At 38.4% G+C, this 15,470-nt stretch overlaps 1 long non-coding RNA gene across 1 annotated transcript; it reads left to right on the forward strand.

Annotated features, from left to right (window-relative positions):
* Positions 1-8,252: 8,252 nt before the first annotated feature.
* On the forward strand, positions 8,253-14,422 carry LOC147482836 (uncharacterized). The gene is made up of 3 exons (XR_015205830.1): positions 8,253-8,305; positions 13,637-13,699; positions 14,286-14,422. It is a non-coding gene; the product is annotated as an uncharacterized LOC147482836 (long non-coding RNA).
* The last annotated feature ends 1,048 nt before the right edge of the window (positions 14,423-15,470 follow it).

Raw genomic sequence — 15,470 nt, forward strand, 5'->3', positions numbered from 1 at the left:
TTTAAACTCCCACATGAAGCAATGTAGAAAACTACCATGCATATGTAAATACTAAATACTCTTGTGAATAATACATTAGTTTGTTGCTTGGTATTTGGAAGAGATATGCCTACCGTTAACAACTCTCGCAGAATCGTCGGGTACCTATTGAGATTGCTCGATAGATGGTCAGATTATACCCGACAGACATAATGTGTTGGGAACTTCCTACAGACGAAATCCGTCGGGTATTCTTTATGGCCTCGGTCGGGTAAACTCGTTTTTTGGGTAGTGTGGGGTGTTTGTACGTTATGTTGAATCATTTGTAATTAGTGAATTATGAGTTGGGGTTATGTAATTTTATACCAAACTTGTTAGTAATTAGAGAACACGCTGAAATATGCATAATTAAGCTAGTTTATATATTTTTTTCTTGAGAAAAGGAATAGAAAATTTCATCATTTGGTCGTGTCTACATGTTTATTGCTCGTCTCTATTGCCAATAATTTATAGCCTATATGAATGATTACTGAATTTCAATTTTTTCAGTTTTTGATTGTAGCTTTCTTTTATTTTGGTTGTACTAATAACTAGTACTATTGGTGGTTCATGTTTACTTAACCTATGGTTCAATTGTTGTCGGTTCAAGTTTTGATCGTTGATTTATGTGATAATGTGTTCTAGTTTCAGCAATAATGTAGTTTAGCGTGCTGATGTAGGTGTAGGTTAAATAACTATGGAAGTGGTTTAGCGACTTAACTCTTTTGCTTATGTCAGATCAGATTTGAAGTTAGGAAGTGGTAGCATAATGATGGATAAAGCTTGGGTCCATTGGCAGAGGTTCTGAAAAGAAGTTCTTATATTGCCTTTCATAAAATTTGACATATATTTACCACATTTAGTAATTTCTTTTTTGTTTTTCTTCTATTTTGTTTGGTTTTGTTTTTCTTTTTATTTTTATTTTTATTTTTATTTTTATTTTTATTTTTTTTTAGAGAAATAAAGTAGAGTATAGAAAAGCGGCTAAGAACTTCGTGGAACTTGCTAAAACTAGAACTGGAGAAAAGAAATTGAGATGTCCTTGCAAAGTATGTCAAAATTTTCGTCGTGGAGATGATAATAAGGTTGTTGAACACTTGGTGATAAATGGTATGGATATGACGTATACTACTTGGTTTTGGCACGGGGAGCCACTAGATGCAGTGCAATCTGGTATAGAAACCACAGAGACACATGAATTATGTGAAACTGCATTTGAGCATGACGATGGTTCGAACCGGGGATTACTGAAGAGAGAATGGGTGCTGAGTTGAAGAGTTCTTTGAAAATGCTGAACTCCCTCTATATCCAGGTTGCACGAAATACACAAAGTTGGCAGCAACAGTTGTCTTGTACAAGCTTAAAGTTACGCATGGTGTTTCAGATAGTTTTTTTGATGGGCTTCTAAGGGTATTACAAGATATGTTACCGGTGGGGAACACCATTCGACTCCTCATACTTTCGGCGGACTTCGTTAATCAAAGAGTTTCAACTTTCGAAGAGAAAAAGATACACGCTTGTGTTAACAATTGTTATCTTTTTAGGGATGAGAAAATTGACGAGTGTCCAAAATGCAATTCTTCGTGATGGTTTGTGGATGAGAAGACCAACGAGATTAAGAAAGGTGTTCCCGCAAAGGTGTTAAGGTATTTTCCTATAATACCAAGGTTTAAAAGAATGTTTCAATTGCCAAAGTTGGCTGAACATTTAAGGTGGCATCACAACAACAAGAGTACATATGGTAACATGCGACACCCAGTAGATTCTAAGGCATGGCAAGAAGTTGACAAGAAATGGCCATTGTTCTCAGCAGAGCCACACAACCTTAGACTTGGTCTTGCTGCTGATGGAGTTAACCCATTTAGTAATCTTAGTTCATCGCATAGTTGCTGGCCAGTCATGTTGTGTACATACAATCTCCCGCCATGGCTATACATGAGAAATGAACATTTGATGCTAGCATTATTGATTCCTGGAAAAAAGCAACCTGGAAATGAAATCGACATATATCTACAACCACTTATCGATGATTTAATGGAGTTGTGGAATAAAGGAGTGGAGGTTTATGATGCATTTACTAAGACCATCTTCAACCTAAAGGCAGTACTAATGTGGACTGTGAATGATTTTCCCGCCCTTGGGAACTTAGCTGGTTGCACAACAAAGGGTAAAACTGCATGCCCTACTTGTGGTGTTAATACAAATTCAATGTGGTTGCCTTTTAGCGGTAAAACAGTTTATATGGATCATAGATGTTTTCTCCTGCCAAATCACTCATTTCGAAAGAAAAGAAGATGGTTCAATGGAAATCATGAATATCGGGAGAAACCTAAAGTTATGTCTGGTTCAGAAATTAAGGTTGTGGTGGACAAAATAGAAAATGACTTTGGAAAAGATGAAAACAAAACGAAGAAGAGGAAGAGGGAAGAACATGTTCTAATGTGGAAGAAGAGGTCAATATTTTTTGATTTGCCTTATTGGGAGGTAATGTTTTACACTTTCCATATATATATATATATATATATATATATATATAATTATCTAGAAGCCTAGGTTGACCACTCTGAACTCTATGCCCTAAGATATCTATAACAACTCTATCACTACATACCATCCATGCTTGTGTTGAAAATCTAGAATGTACCATTGTAGAATTGTACTTGTCAATTAAATGAAGTGTTCAAACCTCTACTCCATACTACCTGAGGTTGGACCAAACCTAAGTATGCTCTAGTTATGTGCCTGGGGCAGTATATTTTTAACAAGACCCCTGCTGAATTACTAAAGGCCTTAGGAGTTTTAAATAATTTTAAGATACATTGCAACACTGTTTGATACTATTTAGGTGGAATCTGACTTGACTAGTGTGGAAATGGTCTAAGGGGAGTAAAGGCCACAGGCTACGATGATGGGCAGATTCAGTTCACTGAAATGAACTGATATTTTGGCCTAACTAGAAATGTATGACCTTATGACACTTGCATTATCATGAACACTGATTAAATGTCGCCCACCTTTGTACCCTCTAGAATGTACTACTTGCCCCCCATTGCACCCTCTAGAGTGTACTGCATGCCCCCCATACTCAGTGGTCCTCCACCCTCTTAGATACCCTAGGGAAGCCATTTTTTTTTTTTAGCAATATTAATTTTTTTCAAATTTTTCAGTATAATCCTTTGCGTCACAATGTGGACGTAATGCACCAAGAGAAAAATGTGTGCGAAAGCATTATTGCCACATTATTTAATGTGAAGAACAAATCAAAGGACCATCTTAAGTCTCGCCAAGATTTGCAACAATTGGGAATTAGGCATGAATTGCATCCAGAAGTTTGTGGCAACAGAACTTATCTTCCACCGGCACCACACACACTATTGAAAGTTGAAAAAAGAATTTTTTGCAAGAGATTACAAGATTTAAAGCTACCTTATGGCTATAGCTCAAATATCGGGAGGGTTATATCAGGGGATGAGTTCAAGATTTCAGGTCTCAAGTCCCATGATTTTCATGTTTTAATGCAACAATTGTTGTCTGTTGCGTTAAGGGGACTTCTTCTGAAAGGACCGAGGACTGCAATTTTTCACTTATGTGCCTTTTATAATGAATTATGCAAAAAAGTTGTTAATACGGAGAGACTAAAAAAGCTCGAGAGAGACGTTGCAGAGACTTTGTGCATGTTAGAAAGGTTCTTCCCTCCATCCTTCTTTGATATTATGATCCATTTAACAATTCATTTAGCACGAGAAGCACGGCTTGGTGGACCAGTTCATTTGCGTTGGATGTATGCTTTTGAAAGGTGAATTTATACTCATTCATAAAACGTTAATGATTATATTCCACTACTTGTTTCTTATTTACTATTGATGTTATTTCTTGTCTTTAGATACATGAAAGAGTTGAAAGGATATGTCAGAAACTTTGCAAGACCTGAGGGTTCCATTGCAAAGTGCTATCTTGCGGAAGAGGGCATGAGATTTTGTAGTGAATTTATGAAATAGACCGTTAAGATAAGTAATCGCCGAAGTAAAAATGATAGTTTTGCAAGTGATGCAATACTTGATGGTAGGCCGAATTCTAGAGGAGTCTCGATTAGATTAAGTAAAGAAAGGTTACATCTTTGCCCATCTCTATATGTGTTTGTTCAATCACTAGCGTAGTCGAGCCATATTTTGAGTGAGTATGGTAATAATTATTGAAATTTAGAGTTTTGAAAAGACGTACCTTAATTATCTTTTACCATTTTTCTTTGGTTAGGAAGCATATGGATGAGCTAAGGAAGCAAAACAAACAACTCTCAAGAAATAGAAATTTGCTGTGGAAGAGACATGTAGAAAAGTTTTCTGAATGGCTACGTGAGAAGGTTTAGTTGTGACTTTTGTGTATTTGTGTTACCCTTTTTACATATATGTAGATAATAATCGTGATACTTATGCATGAATTTGGACAGATTGTAGAGGACACTAGTGAGAATATCTCTGAGACATTAAAGTGGATTGCCAATGGACCGAGGAAGCTAGCAATGTCGTATTCTTCATTTATTGTCAAAGGTCAACGTTACCACAAGAAAAGTGCTGAGAAGTCCAACCAAAATAGTGGTGTTTCACTTGAGTCAACAACTATGTGTAGATCTAGTTCAAAGGACAGAAACCAAGTCATGAACAATGTTTCTTACTATGGGGTCATCAAAGATATAATTTTGCTTGACTACATTGGCTTCCAAGTGCCTGTTTTTTTTTGTGATTGGGCAAATGTAGGAAATGGTGTCAAGGTGGAAGATGGATTTACTTTGGTTAAACTCCATCAAGGACAACGCCAGTTCGAAAAAGAACCATTCATTTTAGCATCACAAGCAAAATAGGTCTTTTATTCAAGGGACAACAGTGATTCCAATTGGTATGTTGTATTACAATCCCCACCAAGAGGGCGCCATGACTTGGATATGTATGAGGAGAATGTCGATCTATTCTCAGGACCACTAGATGTTTTGAGAATTGACAAGAACATTGATGATGAAGATGGTAGCTATGTTAGAAAGGACTGTGAGGGAGACTATGTGTAGTGCATATACTTTTGGCAATTTAGTAAAATGTTTTTTGTATTAATATTTTCGGCTATGAGTTATGGTTGTTTAGTTCTGGTAGTTTTTCCTATTAATATTACTATCTGATTTATTTGGCACTTCAGTTGTTTGTTCATCTTAGTATGAGTATTGGTTGTTTGTTTTTATTAATATGTGTTGTGATTTGTTTTTGGTACTCTCTCTTGTCTTGTTCATATCAGTTTTGTGTCTTGATGTTTTTTGCCACATTATGCATCATTGACATTTCAGGATTTTGACAAGGACGTAAAGACACTTCACTTCAAACAAAATGTCGAAAGCGGAGGTAAGATTTTTTGTTGATAATGTTTGTGTTTACACATGTTTCTCATTTAACAGAATTTTTGTTGGCATGTTGACAGAATTCAAAACAAGCTAAGAAAAGGAAACTTAATGAAAGACTAGCTATTGTAGCTGCTCTTAAGAATACATCAAATGTTGGGATACGCATATCAAATAGAAGTGATGGTAGTTTACCACACTCAGCCTCTCAAGCCAATGAGCCCCACTTGTCAAAGAAAAAATTGTGTACCTTAGAGAAGTCTAACTCTAAGAAGAATAAGGTAAACACACCTATCTTCCTCTCCTTTTCTTCCTTATGCAACTGGGCACTGAAGCTATACTAGTCCTAGTTAGTTTGGTACATGTCTGAGTCTCCACGAATAGCCGGTAACTAGTAGTTAGTGCTTCCCCAGATGCTGTTATATTCGCCGGCTTTCATAAGTATGTATGAGACTCCTAGTATAGGTCTAACTTACCCTACCGGCTGGTGCCTTTAGGTAACTCTGTACCTAGTTATTTGCAACACACACACACACACACACACACAAGCATTCCCAATATATGTAGTTGCACTTTAATCTTAATATATAACTGCTGCCTTTCACCTAATTCATTCCCAAGTTTAAGGGTGTTTTATGTTAACCTTTATGTCATATTCTTTAAATTCCAGAGTGTAAAGGGAGCAACAACTAAACGATCTAAGATGGGTAAAATGCCCATCCGAGATACTAACGACTCAGATTCCACTAATGGGGACTTTAGTAAGGAAGAAGATGCCCATGATTTCAGTGAGGACGACGACATAGTCCCAAATTCTTACTCTCGTGGCAATAGAGAGAACCCTTCTTCAAATGAATCTCACAAATCAAAAAAGACGAGGGGTTCTACAAAGTCTAAGGTGTTGTTTAAATATGTTTTGCTTAACATTTTTGTTTATATATGTTAGATTTTTGTGTTTCCTTAGTTAAGTATTGTTTATAATTTTCATTAATCTTTTGTTTTCCTTTAATGGGGTTTTATCACAGAGTTTCAAAAAAGTTGATAAAAGATCTAGGACAAAAAGGAATTCTTCTCACGACTTAAGTGATAAAGATCTTGACGATGAAGATTATTGTAATGACGAGGATGGAAGTAAGACTACTACCAACCGAGCCAAGTTTAAGGGGCCATTGACTGAAGAAGAGAGTGAAGGAGATTCTAGTGATGAAGGTGATGCTATCGACTCGGATGCAGAACTTGAAAGTAGTAATCCTTCTTCCAAAGAATCTCACCTATCAAGCAAGGCGCTAAGAGGTTCTCGTAGATCCAAGGTAATGGCGTGATATAGTGGATCTAAGTTAGCGGTGACCTTTAATGCGAATGGGCAGCCTGTAGGAGAAAATTTAGAACAATTTTCTTCTCATTTGGGAAATATTGCATCTGAGATGGTGCCACTAACTTTTAGTGATTGGAGAGTAATCAAAAAAGGGTACAAAGATCTGTATTGGCAATCAGTCTTGGTAAGAACGATTTTTTTTTTTTTTTTTACTTTGCTTTTCAGAAAATACATATAGTTATTATGATGTTCTTATTATATATGTTTAATTTGTTGATGGTGGGGTTGTCAAAACATTTCACATATTATTTCTTATTTCTTGTAGCAAAAATTTATCTTGGATGAAGGGTGCAGAACTTATGCCCTCCAACAAATTGGAAGGTTATGGCGGGCGCATAAATCAAGATTGAGGGGAAAGATAAGAGTCTATAGAAAAAAGAAAAAGGACATTGCACGTCTCCAGCCTGAAGACTGTGATGATGCAGAATGGGAGATGTTTGTTAAACAAATGTCAAAGAGAAAGTTCATTGTGAGTTATTTTGGTGATACTTTGAATATACTCATATTGTGAAATGTGTTATTTAACTCTTTTGTATTGCAGATGAAAAGTCAAAAGTTTCAAGAAATGAGGGAAAAGCAAGATCTCCCTCACACATGTAGTCGACAAGGCTATGCACGCCTAGAGTTCCAAATGGTAATTAACTATCACATTTGTGCAACTTTGTTTTTGTGTATGTATCTTGATTGTGGATATTGTTATATCATGTAGCAAAAAGAGAGTCCGAATCCCTCGTATATAACTAGAGTTGATGTTTGGTGCAAAGGACACACTAAGAAAAATGGCAAACCATCAAATAGTAGAGTTGGGGAACGAATGGTATGTTTAGTTATATTTTCTAACCAGAAGTATAGCCATAAATATCATCGATTTTGTTGAGCTTTGCTAATTTCTCTATTAACATACATATCAAATGTGATTGCTATAGAAAAAAAATAAAAGAAATTAGAAATGCGGCAGCATCAGATTCTCGTAACCACTCGATACAAAATGATGCTCTTTCACAAGTACTTGGACCTGATCGTTATGGTCGTGTGAGAGGTAAAGGAGCAGGAGTAACTCCTTCAAAAGTAGGTGTGGTGTCACAAAACAAAGAGTTGGTCACCCAACTTCAGGAGAAGGTACTAACGGTTGAGAAGGATATGGCTCAAATGACCAATTTGGTGAATACTCAAAATGAACTTATAAGAAACTTAATTGCTTCTCTGAATATTCAAAAGGCAAGTGACAGATGTACAAGCATTGTACAATAGCTTATTTGATATTTGTTGTCTTGCTAGAGTACTTGAACTGACAATCTTAATATATTTTTCTAGGATGAAAGTCAACAAGTTGTGACTGAGCAAGAGCAAGTGATACAGTCAACTATTGCTCCAATTACTTCACTTTTGCAGGTATGTTTTTTAGAATCTCTAAAGCAAAGTACTGTAGATTCTTAATTAGTAGACTAACAACTAACCATTGGTTATGATTATTTGGTTAGGGTCAAGGCATAGGCAGTGGTGATCAGGGGATACAAACTACTCTTCCACAGGTAAAATATTTCTTTTTGCAAGCAAGGGTAACTAGCTTTTGGCTTACTTGGTCTGGCGCAAAAAATTTTTTGAGTTAAAAAGGCCATTATGCAGTAGGGCTATAAGATCAGAGTTAGTGTGCTTAAGGTGTTGGTGAGATTATATTAGGTCTATATTTGGTAGCCTTTTTCAGTTTACGGCTACTTGTGTACCATTAGGGAACCTACCTCTGTAAAAACTTCTAGACTCACCAATGCCTACTTTATATTTTTAATTGGATGTATAGCTCCTGAGCTGCCAAGGAGAAAATTGCAGTGTTTTCTCTGTTGCCACTTCAGTCCTGAACCTTTCGATTGTGTCTGATATTTCTCTGGCCATTTTTATTAAATCTTTCACAAGCTTATAACAAAATGAAAACCAATAGCAGCTAGCTCGTTAATGCAGAGCGAGTGAGATAGGTTGGAGAAAGGCCAACGAGTGGTGGGTATAATGATTGACGAGGCTAACGGAAGATGGGGGAGCTTACATTAGGCAAAAATCTTTCCTTTCTCTGAATTGTTCCTAAGTTAGTCGTGCTGGAAGGGGAGCGTGGCTGGATTTGAATTCTTTTTCTCCTCACATAACAGGTGAAGGCACAGAGTCACTCACTTGTTGTTTTGGGGAACCTTGAGAACGGTGGGGCTTTTCCGCCTTTGCCAAGGAACAAAAAGTATCCAGATACCCCTGACACTCGGTGTTTTTTAGCCTAAAGATATGCCTTATGGAGCCCTTTTTGGGATAGAAAAAACTTTTGTAATTTCTTTTTCCTAGGAATAGCCCTAGTTTGATGGTGAGGGGACTCAGGCTTCTCGAACTTTGACTCCTACATCTGCTTTGTTCTATCTTTTCAGTTAGCTCTAATATATTCTCTTTTTTAGTTTGCTGGTCTAATGTTAAATCAAATAGAGTACACTAAACACCAACCCAATCTCGACAAAAAACAAGTACACGTTTACCTTCCTTCCTCTGGCCCTTGGTGACATCGCTAACGAACTGAGCCCTAACCTTCGAACCTCCCATTCCTAATATAGCTGGTCAATCACTTCCAGCCTCTTGATTGCCTACGAAATAAAAATGGGGACGAACTCGAACTCCAGACCAAGCTTCAAAAAATAAACCAAACCTAGCCCAACCTACTTAAACAACCCACAGGCTTGGCCCGATCTGAAGGAAGAAGAAAGTAGACTAGACCTTGTAGAGAAGCGGATAGGAAAGGTAGCCTATAGACTCAGCGACCCATTTCGGTTCAAACTCGGCCCGTATTCCATGTGAGTCGGTTGACTTCGATTAGACCAGACCGACCCATAGAGGAACGTGACCACGAGGGCACCACCAGATGTTGTAGATGAACCTACTAAATAAGAAGTTGAGTATATCATAGCTGACCGCACCATGGGCTATAATGTAAAAAATACCTAGGAAAATAATGAATGTCAAGTAGAAATGAACAAGGTCTATGGCACGATCACTATATCTTTTCTTTTTCTTTATCTCTCCTCTATGGAAAGAGGGGATGATACGTGGTATACCTAATCGGGTGGTCAACGAGACGTACGTAAGTCGACATAGCTCCATGCATATGTTCTTTGGAGCTAGAACCCTGACGGAACGGAATTATATCAATAGAATGAATGAAATGAAATAATGGTGAGCCTAGGGCGATGAACATGGCTCAAGAGTGTCTATACAAAGACCTTCTCTTCTTCACTCAAAGAGGCAATGCACTCTTAGAATGGTACTTTCTTCATAAAGAATGCATCTTTGGTTAGAAGTTATACAGACTTTTCAAAGGAAATGCCACGCTCGCGTGTGTGAGATCTGGGGGTGTTCTAATCGAAGGGTCATGCCTATCGGGTGAATTCAATGCACCAACCGACCCGATTGTGGTGGCGAATGTTGTCTTTGTAAGCTAAAGCGGTTCACCTTGTAGCGGAGGAGATATATAAAGTGTGCCATCGTGATTCATAAGATTCTATAGTGGCACCGGTCTATTCTTTCACTTAGCCCGCCTCTCCCATGACTTTCGGACAACCCAACTGGATCGCCCTCGCAAGTCTCTCTCGCATTTTGGGGAGCAGAGCATGCAAAATCGAGCAATGGATCTTAGAAGAATTCCACTTTGAGCGGCCGCGACTCTTTCTATTTTCTGGCGGCATTTGAGTTGTCTCCCTTCCTCTTTCAATCGACACACTTGACGCAGATAGCTCCGGTGGCCCCGACTTCTGCCTCTACCAGGAGGCGGCAGCCCCCACCTCCACAGCCACAGCTTGGAGGAGCAGCTCTTTAATCCGCACTACAACCAATCAAAAATTTCTCTAGATCGATATATGATGCTAAACCGAGACCTAGATAGAGAGAGAGGCTGCCCCTTTTTGGTTGGCTCTTCGAGACAAAAGCACTCATAGGAATGGTGCTAATTCCCATGTTCCTTCTAGTCTAGTTTGGTTTCGAGAGCCCTCCCAGATGTAGAAGTCATCTTGGATTTTTTTGATTCTGTATGCCGGGGAAAGTGCCTCACCTTTCTACATTAATTCTTAGAAAAAATTCCTCGATCTCTATAAAACAGAATGAAAAGCCCGGGTGAAAGCAGAAACAAAAGGAGAGAGGAAAGCGGAAAGGAGAAGAAGTCTAGTGCTAGTTCTTACTTAAACTTATTTTTCTAACTTCCATTTTTTAGTGGTTTCTCTCTTATTTGGATTGAAAAAAGACAAAACTTCCCTTTCTTTCTCTTCTTTTTTTCCGCCCGGCCAATTTGGCTATGACCAATGCCCCGCCTAGTTGAATAGGCGTAACAAAGCTACTTGAAAAAAGGCAAGGTGCAGTGCACCTTGGATTAAAATCGATGAATTTCGTTTTTGCCAGAGATATTTTTTTAGAAAGATGAAAAATGAATATAATAATGAAAAAAAGATAGAATCTAAATAAAGGTGTATATGTGGGAAGGGGGTACACTACTTCTTCATTCGGGGTTGCCTCATTACTTCGCACTGGGCGAGAGGTGCACCTAACCCACCTACCCACTCATCAATCATGGCGTTCAGCTGACTTGCATTGATAGACCCCTATTGTATTGGAATTAGGTGCCCTTTGACTGTTTTCAACTAATCTCTTAAATGTTTGATTCTACTCTATGTTAGAACATTTCTCGAAATGCTATTTCAATCTAAGTGGTCCTATTTCGTGTCCCGTGCTAGGAAGCATTACTCCTCTTTTCATTCCAAATTCAAGAATACGATCGATACGATTGATTGGTCTATGCGCTTCTCTTATTACTTTTTTGTATCCCCCTGTTCCTTGGATATAATTCGATCATTCTACGGCCAAATCTAAATTTGTGGAAAGCCTTCGATGGCTTCCTTATGAAAACATAAATTTGTATATGGGTATTGATGGTCTCTCTATATTCTTCATGATATTGACCACATTTCTGATCCCTATTTGCATTTCAGTGGGTTGGTCTGGTATGAGACGTTATGGGAAAGAGTATATTACAACATCTCTAATTCGTGAATTTCTAATGATCGCCATGTTCGCATCTTTGGATCCTCTACTATTCTATGTTCTTCCCAAAAGTGTGACAATCCTATGTTGTGCGGAGCTGAGTATCTTATATTCGATGGGATAAAGCTTTTCCTCTGCGGGGGCCTTGTGCGATAAAACCCCCTACGGGTGGTCGTCCATCATTGTAAAGTAGTCCCGAAGCTTTCGGAAGAGGGTAGTCTTGTGCGTAAGCATAGCATTTCTGGTCGAACCCGTCCAACCCAACTAAGAAGAAACCGAGGCCCGATGGACACATCTTTTTCTTTTTGGGAGGGTACTCCAAGTAGTGGGTACCTCGTAGGACCTCGACCCGCCTACTCGAGTCTTGTATGGATATTAAGGAAGGGGTGCTCCTAGGTGTGTGTAGGGGGTGTGTTTGTTCGCGAGAATGGATTCCTCGTCAAGTCAGTTTTGGTGGTGTGGACACACTTGCGCGAATTCGGGTAACGACTACAAGGGAGAGATCGAAAGGAAACTGTACCCGACTAGGGATGGACGTAAACTCGTAAGCTACCGAGGGTAGGGATAATCGTCCAGGTCTTATTGTGAAACAAAAAAGCCACACCGCCACAGCAGGCGGGTTGGTTGCTCTGTCGTCACCGGGGAGCTCTTACATGTGCTAGGAGCGTTACGTGTGCTCTACAGGCCGCACTCAATCTTTCTTCCTAATGAGCCCATTTTTCTTTATTTTGAAAACGGGCGAAACAAGCTACTACCGCTACACGCGGGACGTTCCTTGGTGGTTCGAAAGGCATGGTTTTCTACGGTTGGGCCCCCCTCCCACTAGTTTGCCTAGCTAGTGGCGGTTCTTTCGGCGGGCATCTCCAACGCGCAAAAGCAACATTGTTCACCACCACCGAGAAGCAAAAGATTCGAGAGTCAGCGGAAAATACATGCATAGATAGTGGTCTAATGACAAGGGCCGACGGGAAGCTTCGGGACGGAGCCCGTATGATGCTCCGATCTCATGTGCGGTTCTCGAGAAGGGAGTGGCTACCCATTGGAGCTTCGACCAACCACCACCGGTCAATTCCGCTTTGGGGCCACCCCTTACTCTACCATTATTATCGGGGTATGGGGTTCGAGACAAAGAAAGATCAAGGAAGCATATCAGTTTTTCCTATATACTTCACTTGGATATGTTTTTATGCTATTAGCTATTCCATTGATTCTTCTCCAAACAGGAACCACCGATTTACAAATCTCATTAACCACAGAATTTAGTGAGCGGCGCCAAATCTTTCTATGGATTGCTTCTTTTGCCTCTTTCGCCGTCAAAGTGCCTATGGTACCAGTTCATATTTGGTCACCCAAAATGACATTTTTATTGCAGCTTCATTGTCTGTGGGGGACTTAGGTGAGGGTCTGTTATGCTCAGTTAAATACCCCCGACTTTTGATTTTCAGCTTGATGTTTTTAAGGCATGGACACGTACAGAATATCATGCTCTTTGTCTACCAATGCATGCATGCATGCACACCTTCATCAATGCTTAGTACTGGTTTTATTGTTGTTGGTTTTAATTGGATGTCTTCACCTGCTGCTATTGAGTTAGAGAGTACTATTATGGATTGGCTTACAAAAATGCTAAAACTTCCTAAGTTTTTCCTGTTTTCTGGTAATATATGGCTGGGGTGTGTTGCAATGGGCTACTTGTGACGCCATTTTGTGCGCACAAGATTATTTGCACCTGCAAAAACTTAAACATGAGGGGACATAGCAGGGATTTATTATACTTGGTTATTATATTGAATTTCTTTTTGTTTGGGTAGGGTCGAGGCATAGGGAGTAATGATGATCAGGGTATACGAACTACAACAACTTCTCTTCCACAGGTAAAATGTTTATTTTTACAAGGGGTAACTTATGGCTTAGTCAATGCTCATTTGTAATTAGACAGTATCAAATGGTTGTTATGCATGTATTGTTGACATAATTAGAGTTTAAGAATATATGCTTGTCTTTGCGATCTGCTTCAAGGCAGGTACCTTTGGGTGACTGACTTTTTCGATTTTGTCATAGTTAGAGTTGGATTTGAGCTTTAGTGGCAGTAAATTTAGTGTTTTGTGTCTGCTATCTAATGAACCCTGTTTCATTGCATTTCGATATCTGAGTTGTGAGTTATGTTTCGAAGTGGATTGTTCCAACTGAACTTCCTACACTTATGCTTAATAAAATGCGAAATTTTAAATAATGAATCACTATGTTGACTGATTCCAAACAATTTTCTATTTGTCTTGAAACAAATGCTCGAAAGTTAGGTGAGTAATAACCATACTAATAATTCATTACCATGTTTCCTACTTGTAAGCTTATTAGAATGTATACAACATTTTTTTATAGTAACTACCTACTTTTGATTCTGTACTGATTACCTAAATTCTTAGTTATTATATTTGTGGCTTCCTTTTTTTTGGGTAGGGTCAAGGCGGAGGGAGTCATGGGCGACAGTGCAAGTTGATGAATTGGACGGCTCTGCATGATTTAGTTGCTAAAGGACATTAGGTGAATAACGATCCTTTTAAACCGGTACATGGTGTACCTCTTGGAGATAATGCCTCTAAAGTTTGGGTAGATGAAGTTTTGAAGTTAAAATCACGTCTTTGGAGAGAAAATTCTGAATTGCAAACAATGGGAGATGCTAAAGGAACCACCATTGTATGGCCCACACAGCACGTCATATTTATTGATGATCACCATGCGAAGTAGGTCGGGATTAGGATGTTTATTTTGTCTAATTTTGTGAAACTTGAATCGCGTTTTAAGTCATTTTTGTCCTTGTACAATACACACTTGAATCGCGTTTTAAGTCATTTTTGTCCTTGTACAGTACACAATGAAATTGTATATTTTGGGTATTACTTAATGAATGAAGTTATTATTGATTATCGTGTGTATGTATTTTATAGACATTGTTATACTGTGGATTTTACAGGTTTAGTGGTTACAACAATTTAGTAGCACAGATTAATAGTACCGTGTGAAAATGTACTTGTGTACAGTTTTCTAAAAAAAAACAATGATTATGATTAGGAAAAGCTTTAAAATGGATGCGCACAACTTAAAATGCTATAGAACTGATAGCGCTAAAGAGAAAACACTATTAATAAATAGATATCGCTAAGAAAAAAACACTATAAATATAATAGCGTTTGTCATAATAAACGCTATCGGTCAATAATCGCGCTAAAGAAAACACGCAATAAATATAATAGCGTTTGTCATAATAAACGCTATTGATCTTTAATAGCGCTAAGAGAAAACACTATAAATATAATAGCGTTTGTGAAGAAACGTTATCAATTCAATAGGGTTTTTGACAAAAACGCTATCAATAAAAGTATAGCACCGTCATTAATAGCGTTTTGGAAAACACTATGGAAACCAACCATAGCGTTTTTTGCATGCTATCTTAGGCCTTTTCTACAGTATTGTATCAAGGTTGGTTGGTGACATTGATAGTGATTCTGAAGCCATCTGTGATTCCTTCCCAGACAAATATTTGTACTCTATTTTCTCCTCTCCATGGTACACGGATATCGTTAACTATCTAGTTATTGAGGAAGTTCCTTCCTTTTGGTCACGTCCTGATCGTAAAAAGTTCAT

The sequence above is a fragment of the Coptis chinensis genome, chromosome 8, assembly GCF_015680905.1.
Source record: "Coptis chinensis isolate HL-2020 chromosome 8, ASM1568090v1, whole genome shotgun sequence".
Lineage (NCBI taxonomy): Eukaryota > Viridiplantae > Streptophyta > Magnoliopsida > Ranunculales > Ranunculaceae > Coptis > Coptis chinensis.